General features: G+C 40.2%; 1 long non-coding RNA gene and 1 pseudogene across 1 annotated transcript; both read left to right on the forward strand.

Moving 5' to 3' along the window:
• Positions 1 to 1,436: 1,436 nt before the first annotated feature.
• On the forward strand, positions 1,437 to 3,902 carry LOC120549194. Its single transcript, XR_005637343.1, has 11 exons — positions 1,437 to 1,622; positions 1,710 to 1,932; positions 2,017 to 2,123; positions 2,235 to 2,403; positions 2,496 to 2,788; positions 2,878 to 2,990; positions 3,092 to 3,177; positions 3,285 to 3,373; positions 3,449 to 3,556; positions 3,636 to 3,741; positions 3,826 to 3,902. It is a non-coding gene; the product is annotated as an uncharacterized LOC120549194 (long non-coding RNA).
• A 6,524-nt stretch (positions 3,903 to 10,426) lies between these two features.
• LOC120550446 lies at positions 10,427 to 10,545 on the forward strand (annotated as a pseudogene).
• The last annotated feature ends 263 nt before the right edge of the window (positions 10,546 to 10,808 follow it).

The raw sequence follows: 10,808 nt of genomic DNA on the forward strand, positions 1-10,808 counted from the left end.
ACTCTGTAAACTAACTTTAAACTAAAGTGAGATGATAAAGCTAGCTAACGTTACTGTTTGACATCCCGAAACAACGCCAGTCAGCATGTCCGTACGAAGCTTTTACAACTTATTATTTCATTAAATTAGAGTTCTGCTTCGTGAAACATGATGCCGATTTTATCAGAATAACTTAGTGAATTACGAAAAGTCTGTTTGATTAGTTCATTTACAGAAATTACTGACAACGAGGCAAATACAATCTTCAACTCGTTCACTGTCTGAGGCAAACATCCATTAATCTATCATTAAATTAAACAGAGCCGAGCTTTACCAGTAAACATCTACTCCTTGTAAAAGATCATTTATGTTTTCTTACGACTTATAAACATTCACTAACTCTTTCGGCAATCATGATTTAACATAATTTGGTTTTAACTTTAACTCCATGTAAAGTGATTAATGATGTTTCCCAGGTAACATTAATGTTCGTCTGCTTAACGTCGCAGTTTACACATTTTTATTACTGATTCGTTAAATCGGAGTTCTACAGAGTCAAACATGACGCCTAATTTAACGGTAGCAGAATAACTAACTTATAAAGAAAAGGTATTTTTGTCAGGTAACAAACTTCAGTACCTATCGTCTAATAACCAATAATGACATCCAAAATGAATCCACATTCATCACTATAGTCTACTCATGTTTCCTGGGACACTATAACAACTCTTTGCTTAATGTTGTTTTATCATGATGCAGGTCACTGTCAGATGACCAGACAGACACCCCCACCCTCATTTTGATGGTAAGTAAAACACAATCCCTTTATAATGCAATCCCGTCAGTTCCTTCCATTTGTGCATCAAAATAGTAATAATATATGTGTATGATTTCAGAATAAAATACTGTAGGTAACAGTTTTTTTATTATTTTCAGGTGGATCTATTGAGGGAATTGTCATCATGAGAGCTGGACAGCAGTGAAACATTTGCAGCTGCCTGCTGCTGCTCTTCCTGCTCTGAAGGATATCAACACTATCACATTTGACTGAAAGTTGCTGCAGCTCTCTGGGCTGAACTCGCAGGAAAAATATGAATGTTGTCAAGGACAGGAAAATGTTGAAAATTTAAAAAATGTTGAAATAAAATTATTTTTTTAATTAAGAACATTGTTTGGATTGCCTTTTGATTTGTATTTGTTATTCTGAAGTATACCTTATTAGTAGTACCATATTAGTAGCTGGAGATTATTATATAACATTATTTATAATAGTAATAATCAATAATATATTAATAATTAACAGTAATATATCAATATTAATAAAACTGCATATTACAGTACAATCAAATTACTAAGTATCATAAAAATACAGTAAAATACTGTTTTGTACTTTTACAGTATTGTTTATATATACTGTAAATTGCATTACAGTACAGTTACAGTAGTTTGCTGTAAAATCGATTTACAGTAACTTGCTGGCAACCGTGCTGCCTGTAATTTACTGAAATCGTTTGTTTCTGCTTGACCAAATGCCTATGATATACATTCATTTGAATATTATTTGGTTTCAGATTGGTCAGTGTCCTGATTGCCAGGCAAAGCGTGCCAGTCTAAAAGAAAATAAACAGTACAACCCAATAAAGGTGAGGTTATTTGTGCAATGAATATCCCATGCAGCTAAATGTGCTTACAGCTTCCAGTACAGATGTTTAATTACCCATCTCTTTTAGGTAACCGAGCCATTTGAACTGGTGGGGATGGACCTTATGAAGCTGACTGTAACTGAGGGTGGTAATCAATACATTTGTGTAATGGTTGATTATTTCACAAAGTGGGCAGAGGCCTATCCTCTGAAGAATAAATCAGCAGAGGAGGTGACCAATTGTATTTTGGATTTTGTATACAAATTGGTGTACCTCAGAGACTGCTTACAGACCAGGGGACAAAATCCAGGTGAACACTCATGACAAACACTGCTTATTTCTTACTGAGCCATACTGTAAATGCTGACCTTTTTTCTGCAAAATTAAATTTAAGGTGAATGCCAGGCTCTGTGAAGCCCTTGGCATTCAACGGAGCTTCTGTTCCTCATACCACCCTCAAACAAATGGCTTGGTTGAGAAGCTTAATGGCACCATCCAGAGGTCTGTGCATTGTTAAATTGGCCAATTTACACCTACACAGCATGAGTATTATGGACTAAATTAGGGACATAAAATGCCTGCTGTTATGTTATTCAATGCAAACATTTTCAGGTCTCTCAACAAACCAGCCAGGAACACGCCAACACAATGGGACCAGTTCCTCCAGCCAGTCATGTTCGGACTCAGGACTAAAAAACAGTTGACCACACAGTATAGTCCATATTTTCTACTGTTTGGAAGGGAGGCCAGGTACCCATCTGAGGTGCCTGAAGAGTATGAGGTACATTGCTGTAATTGTTTTGGAGTAAGTGGTCATAATTACTTGGATAAATAGTTCAGAGTATAACACAACGTGGTATGTTGGTACCTTAGGTGACATTTGTAGGTCTACAATTGGTTGGTCAAACAACAGAAACCGTGGCCAACATTGACCAACTGACCCATTTTATAGAGCCAGAAGAGAGGATTCCTGCTAAGCTAAAAAAGGTTAGCAACTCCTCTTTTGGCCTGCCCCTCCCATTCACACTCTCCTTCACAACAACCAAACGTCCACTCCAGCTCTGCCACAAATCTCCCCTCAAACTCTCAACCCCAAACACCTGCCATCAACTCCTCTGACCCTCTACCAGCCACATCCCCAGGAGAGAGTCCTCTCCACAGTAATGGTAAATCCCATTCAGTAATGTGAAATCAAGTTATAATTATAATGCTATTTATTATTATTTTAAATGACTGACATGTTCTGCATTTCCAGTTCTTGGACATAATTCAGGAATAGGGGAGATTCTATTGGCCAAGTTGGGCCCCTATAAGCTTTTTACAGCTGATTTTAACAACTTGGCTCCTGGGAGGGAATTGGAGAGTGAGGTAAGTCTTGTATTGTAAGCTGCTGTAAGACTTTTACTCTTTAATATTCACATTAATATTTTTTGTGTAGATTGTCAATGCTTATCTGTTGTGGTTGACAGTACGGATAACCCAAAAGCATGTCAAGGTGATTGATACCTTTGAAATGACAGCTATCTGGAATGGGACATCAAAGGGGATGAGAACGGTAAGGATAATCATCAACAATGCAAACTAATGCACTCTAATCAATGCAATTTCATTATATTTACAACTCTGAGAATGTTGTACATTAAAGTATCCTATCTGTAAAAGGTCATGTATCCAAAGGAGGGCAGATCTATTTTTGTTGATCCATTTGGAGCCACTCCACAACAAGTCACACACTGTAGGAATGCAACAAGGTAAGCACATTCAGGTTTTATTGTCATGTCTTTTGTTAACATGTTTCTGATGTGCTTATTAATTCTTTACTTTAGGGCATTCATGCGGAAAAAAACCCCATTAATATGTCAAGATGGAGGGGTGACACGGTGTCACATCCCAGTCAGCAGGATTTCACATCCTGTGGAGTGTTGGTGTGCAAAGTAAGATTATGTACCCTGTATGCATTTAAAAAAAACTTTTTTTATAAGGACACTAATAAAATTAACCTGTATTTTTCAGGTGGCAGAGCTGCTCCTAAATGGAGCCAGTATGGAATCTGATGTTAATGCGGCAGGCATCAACATCATGAGGGAAGAGATTGCCAGGAGACCGATGGCTGATTCTGGTAAGCTTCAATTAAGTGTATATCAACCTCACTGAAACATTTGCTTATACGTAATTTATTGTGATATGGAATATCTTTTAATAGACAACCTCAATGAACTCTGCCACTGTTGCGGGGAAATGAACACTGGGGAAAGTGACACCTTAGAGGCCCCTGTGGACCATTGGGTAGGAACCTTTAAAGTTATTTTCATGGATAGTGCATTATTTATTTAGACAAAAATCTAATTCATATATTTTCTTTCAGTTGTGTTAGATTGAATGCACATCATGCACCCGATGGTTTCATTGGCTGTGTGTCGGACGTCCCAGTATGGATGAGGACTTTTTGTGTCCTGCATGCACATCACCCTCATGAATGTTCATGACCTGACACTTCTAACACCCACCAATGCAACCTCTGTGCAATTAGATGGCTGGCCCTCGTTACACACTCGTCACTTAACTCACTGGTACCAACTCAATTACAAGTCCTTGCTAGTGTAATAGTTCGTTGCCATGACTGTAATAGTGAACAGATGCCAATTTCTCAGTGCATGTTTATTTTACACTTGTAGCCAACTGGAACACAAGCCATACAAGTAATGTGCATACATCTCTCAGCGTACCACATAGTACATTGACACTGTACCCATGAGCACGTCTCATTAACCTTGAGTGTATCAGTGCGCGGCCCTACAGCTAGGGAAAGCCCTGCTGTACCTACGCTCACTGGTCACAATAGCTTTGCCCTACCGCAGCCTGTGCTCAGGCAGTTACATCTCCTCGGTCACCCCTAAAGCCCACACCTCCTCTGGCCACCACTCCTTCCAGTTCTCAGCTGCAAATGACTGGAATGAAATACAAAAGACCCTGAAAATCAAAACCCTTATCACACTAACTGCCTTTAAAGTACGTCTGTCTGCTACGTATTCTCTTCCTGTTTTCAACAGCTGTCGTCACTACGACAACAACACCAGTTAACATGGTGTCTCGTTAAACCGAAACACCGGTGTGGGAGGAACAATGGCGTCGGCGACGCTGAATATCGTAGCCAAGGTTTACATGCTGCCAGTCCGACATGCCGCCACTCCAATGTGCTTCTATTCTGACATGCTGCTATTCCCTAACCCCTAACCCTAATGGAATCAAAAATTGTCGGAGTGGTGGGACGTTTGAAAACAATGGACGTGCCGCCACTCCGACAATTAGACGTCAATGACGGAGTGGGGGTATGTCGGAATGGATGGTGGAACCCATAGCCAAGAGCATGGAGAAGAAGTACGAAAAGAATCTGACGGTGCATATTGAAGTAATGGAAGTGGAGGAACTGATAACGATGGAACTGATGCAGACCGTGTGCCTACTGTGTGGTGGTTTGCTGGCATGCCGCAAACTGGGTTCCAACAGGTATGAAATGACTTTGAGAAGCCCCGAAGGTAAAAAACACATTTTGGAAGGTTTTTCATTTGGATCGGCAGGTGTAGAGGTAAAAGATATCAGCAGAGATGAAGTAATGGTGTCTTTTCTCCAACTACCGGCATATATCACTGACAATGACATATTTGACAAACTGTTACTGTGGGGAGTGCAGCCAGTATCACCCATAAAGAGGAGGATGTGGCCAGAGACAAATGTAGCTGATGGGACCCGCTTTGTACGTGTGCATTTTGCAGGTGTGGTGAAATCCTTACCATACTCGGCAAAGTTTAAAACTGCGCAGGGAGAGCAGTATTTCTGTGTTCTTCATAACCATCAAGTGAAGGTGCGTCGTCTGTGCATGCTCCCCGACAACATGCTGAGAGACTGTCCAAAGTTTTATTGTTACGAGTGCAAACAACAAGGACACTATGCGAAAGAGTGCACAAATAGGGTAAGAAAGTGTAAAGTGTGTATGAACAACCTTGCTTCTTGTATCTGCCAGTTCAGTGAGGATGAATAGGAAAATGTAGAAGTGAATATAAATGTAGTTAATGAGGAAGTCTTGCTTGTAAATTTTTAAAGTGAGGAGAGTGAGGAGGAAGAGCAAGAAATGGAAGGAAGTGAGACCGTGCTGACTGGTGGGACAGCTGTGACTACGGAGGGTCCAGTTATCAGCAGCATAACCATTCCAGACTTTCTGGTTGATGTAGAGCATGCAGACTCTGAGCCAGAAGTGCGAAGCAAAGAGAACGGAGAGGTCTTGGCTGTAAGACAGTCTGCCTTTCTTACTGCTCGATGCGGGATCGCTAGACTTAAAGGGAAATTTCACCACTGGAAAGCTGAATATATCTTTAAATTGGGTCACTAATGTAGTAGAAATGTGAAAAGAAAATTGAAATTGGTGCCTTCTAGGCCGAGATAAGCCAGAAAATGTGTTTTTGGCTCATATGGATGAAAGACACCAAATCCCAGAATGCACTTGCTTTGCTGCTGTATGAGGCCACTCCCAAGCCACGCCTACCCTTTACAGACAGACAGTGAGACGATCAACTCAACAAGTGTGTTTTATTGTCATTTCAACCATATACACGAAAAAACGTTTCACCGTGGCTCAAGTGGTGTTACACATTTAAAACATGCTTTTTTTTGGCCACAGCTGATACATTATCCGGACTTCTTTCAGCGGATTGATTGATAGCTCCAGAGTGAACAGAACTGTGTCCATGGCAACGCTCGGATGTAGTCCAGTTTGTTTAATGAGCGGACACTTGCAAGCAGGATTGGTGAACAGATGGCTGGCTAGCGTTAGCTTTCCACCGGCACACTCGTTCAACGCTCCCCGCTGATGAGGTCACTTTACCGGCCACAGGAATCGAGCACCACCGCTGGTCTCCGCAGGCGAAGCTTGCGTAGTGTGTGGAGTATTGCGTCTGTAATAAAGTGTCCTGCATATTCTCCGATGTGTTCCAATGTATCCCGGTGGTACACGTGGTGTGGTAGTTTGAATGCACATAATTGTTGTTCTAAAATGTCCGTCCGGGATGAACAGTTTCTGCTCCTGCTGAGAAGCTAGCGAGGATTCAAGATGGCTGACACTCGTTTTTTCCTCGGCAATCTCCGGAAAAAGCCGACAGTCCAACCCCCTTTGGGCTATGCGGAAGTGGCTCCTAATACAGGCTGTAGTCTTTCCTCTGGGCAAAAAAACCTCAGATGACGCAAAAATCGTCATTTTGCGTCATCTGAGGCTTTTTTCCAGACCCACAATACAGAGATCTCCCCTCTCAGGGGGACATGAGGGAGGGAAGCATGGTCATTCAAAAATACTACCAGGTTTCTACTGATACAAAGCTTAATGCTAATCGGTGAAGTTTCCCTTTAAATCCATGTCTGAGAATATTGTGTCCACTTGTGAACCCTTCCCTTGTGAAAAAAGAGAAACTCCAGCAGAGATAGAGAAAAGAGTGGAGATAGAGGATGAGGACACTGTGATGGACTATAAGATTTTTACTATAAGACTATAAGATTTTTTACAAGATAAAAAATGGAAAGAAAATTTGTATGAAAAACTGAAAAAAGAACTGACTGAAGAAGCTAAACTTTTAGATGAATGTCAGATTTCCAGTACTGAAAAGTATGAATTTTTGAAAAAAAGTTTAGATAATATTGAAGAGAAAAAATTTAGAGGTGCGGCGATTCGAAGCAGAGCACAGACTTATTTAGAAGGAGAAAAATGTACAGCTTTTTTTTTGAGATTGGAAAAACGTAATCAGGAAAAAAACAATATAGAAGAACTGATGTCAGATAAAGGTGTGCTACTGAAGAATACGGAAGATATTTTGAGTGGAGTTTCTTCGTATTACAAAGCTCTTTTCACCAGTCAAAAGACTGATGTCACTTTTGAAAATCGAGCTTTATCATCTTTAAAGAGAAAATTAAGTAAGGAAGACAGTGAGTGGTGTGATTTTGGTTTTACGGATGTGGACATTGGAAATGCAATTAGGAATTTGAATGACAATAAAAGTCCTGTAAAGATGGTCTTACATCTGAGTTCTACAGAACCTTTACATGTCTACTAATTCCTCTGTTGTCCTCGGTTTTTAAAACCAAATTTGGATCATTATAGACCTATTAGTTTATTAAATTCTGACTATAACATTTTGACTAAAATTTTGGCAAATAGAGTGAAAACTGTTAGAGCTTCTTTTGTAGGTGAGACGCAAGCTTATAGCATACCGGGTACGATTTGATTATGGGTTATGGTTCGGCATTGACTTACAAAAAGCCTTCGAAATTGTGGAACATTCATTTCTTTTCAACACCTTAGAAACCTTAGGCTTTGGTTTCAATTTTGTGAACTGGATTAAACTTTTGTATAACAATGCCCGTAGTAGTATTAAATGTAATGGGTTTGTGACAGAATCTTTTTCGGTAGTTAGGTCTATTAAACAGGGGTGTCAGCTATCTTCCTTGGTTGCTGAACCGTTGGCAGCAATGATAATGGCAGATCATAATATAGAAGGAGTCAGTTTGGATGAGAGCTCTCAAGTCAAAATTGTCCAGTACGCTGATGATATTAATGTTTTTATTTCGATCTGTTTCTGATCTGTAATGTTTTTTGCTTCATTATGAGCGTACAAGTTATGCCAAAAACTGTTATCTCTGTTTTTGGCATAGATTCAGCTTTAATACAAAAATGGGGATTTAAACAGGTGGAAACTCCTAGAAAAGTGCTTGGAGTTTTCATAGGTAAGGATGGAAATGCAGCAACCAATTTAACTTCGACTGGTATGATCAAAAAAATTGATGCAGTTTTGAATGTGGAAAATGAGGTTTATTTTTCAAAGGTAAGGTTATTGTCATAAATGCTCTTTCATTCTCTGTTTTAAATCATGTTCTCGATACGCGTGCGTTACCAAACTGGGCTTTATATTGATTTGACCAAATTGACCAATAATTTATTGTGGAATTCGAAAGCCTCGAGCATTTCGCACGGTACAAGGGTTAATGATGTGAAGAGTGGTGGGTTGGATTTAATGGATTTAGCGACTAAAAGGGATGCTTTGCAACTTAAAATTGTGGGGAAGTTTTTAGATGCAAACTGTAAAGCGATGTGGCAGGCTTATTTTAAAGATATCCTGTCCACCTATGGAAGGTCAAATGAAACCAATCTTTTTCAAACACACAGTTTGAAGGACCTGCAGCATCTGCCTGTCTTTTACAGGGAGGTGCTGCAGGCCTGGAATAAAATCCTACCTTGTACAGAACAGATTTGTGAGAATAAAGAACAGGTTATGCAATTGCCATTTTTAAAGAATTCTCTTTTTTCATTCGGAGGTTGGAAAACAAAGCTATAACAACAGCAACATGTATGAAAATTGAAAATGTAAGTACTGATGGTGTTTTTGATGCCAGTGTATTGTGTAAATAACTTTACGTTTAGACCAAAAAATATTAGTGCTATGTGTGGAAAAAGTAAGAAACTGCATGCGTCCAGCATGGTTTGATCTGTTGACAGAGCAAAGTGCCAGTTTGCAGCTTGCTCCGGTAAAGTTCTCTGTGGGGATAGAACAGAAACTTAAAGATGTAAGTAATTGTAAGACGAAAGAGCGGTACAATATTTTGATGTTGAGTATAATTAAAGCACCAGCTTCTGAGGAAGTTTGGAGTAACCTCTTTCCTCAAAACAAAGTAAGTGACATTTGGAGGAATATTGTTGTTCCTTTTGCATCAAGGGCCATGTTCCATCTGGGTTTTAGGCTAAGACATAGGAGAATTTACACCGGAGTCACGCTGCATCAGATGAACAAAGCGATTAACAGAGTCTGTAGAGTGTGGTAACTGAGAGATGAGACTTTGGAACACTGCTTTTTGTCTAGTAGTGCGCTGTTGCACTTTAAAGTGAGATCATTTCTCTCTCAGAGTTACTGAGAGAGAAATGTGGATATGTGTGTAAAGATGGGATGGTGTGGGATTTAGCATTTCTTTTTAGTTTATCCTTTAAGATACTCAAAGTTAATATTAATCTTGTAAATCTCGTACTCAGTTTGGCCAGGAGGGCCGTTTTTCTCAGAAGGAATCTGGCGTTCTATGACAAGTTTTTAGATTTTTGTTGTTTTTTTGTGTTACACTTTAAAGCTTTCTTTAATTAGGTTTTTTCGTTTGGTTTATATTGTTTTGAAGATTCATTTATGCAGCTGGGGAGCTCAGGGGAGAATGGGGAGACAACAGGCGAGGAGCTCGAAGAAGGGTGCTGCAAGCCGGGGGGCAGGCGATGAGCGGAGATGGTGTGAAGCAGGGAGCTGCAAGGAGGGGACTGGAGGATGAGGCCAGCTGACTGGAGACAGAGGGATGAAGTAATGACATGGAGGCTGAAACAACGATCAAGCGAAGATGTTGAGTAGATCTGGGGTTTAAATACTGAGCTTGATTGTAGATGATGACAGGCAGGTGTGTACGGCGGGAGCAGTGATGGTGAGATGGCAAGCAGGTGTGCGCAATCAGCTGGCTGGCGCAGGCAGGAGGGGAGGGGGGAAAACAGAGAGACACAGAGAGGCAGGGCTGACACAGAGACTGACAGGAGACCATAACAGAAAATAGCAAGTAGAAAAACACAGAGTCAAGTCACAGCCAGCCGAACCCCAACCAGCATAGTTTTTTGATGTTTGTTTGATTTGTAAATAATGAAACTTTATTGTTGTTATTATTGTTGTTGTTATTGTTTATTGTTGTGTATTTTTGATAATAAAAGAACACGCCTGATCTCATCTGATCTCACAAGGTAAACAGGGTCAGGCCATACTGCTCTGAACACGCCTGATCCTGTCTGATCTTAGAAGCTAAGTAGGGTAAGGCCAGGTCAGTACTTGGATGGGAGACTGCCTGGGAATACCTGGTGCTGTATGCTTTTTATTCTACACTTTCAACAGCAGGAGGCGCTGGTCCATCTTTACACCAAGAGTGTTTTACCATCTATAAATAGCTTGTGTTCACCTGCACCTGGTGGCCATACCACCCTGATCCCGCGAGAGTCAGAGTGTAAGAGTTGGACAGCAGCAGAATGAGACGTGTGTTGAATTGTTTGGTGAAGAGAGTGTAGTTTAATTGTTGAGTGATTAAGTAATTGTAGACTGCCTAAAACAGTGCTTTTTGTTTCTTGTATTTATTTCA

Source organism: Perca fluviatilis, chromosome 20 (genome assembly GCF_010015445.1).
Source record: "Perca fluviatilis chromosome 20, GENO_Pfluv_1.0, whole genome shotgun sequence".
Taxonomy (NCBI): Eukaryota; Metazoa; Chordata; class Actinopteri; order Perciformes; family Percidae; genus Perca; species Perca fluviatilis.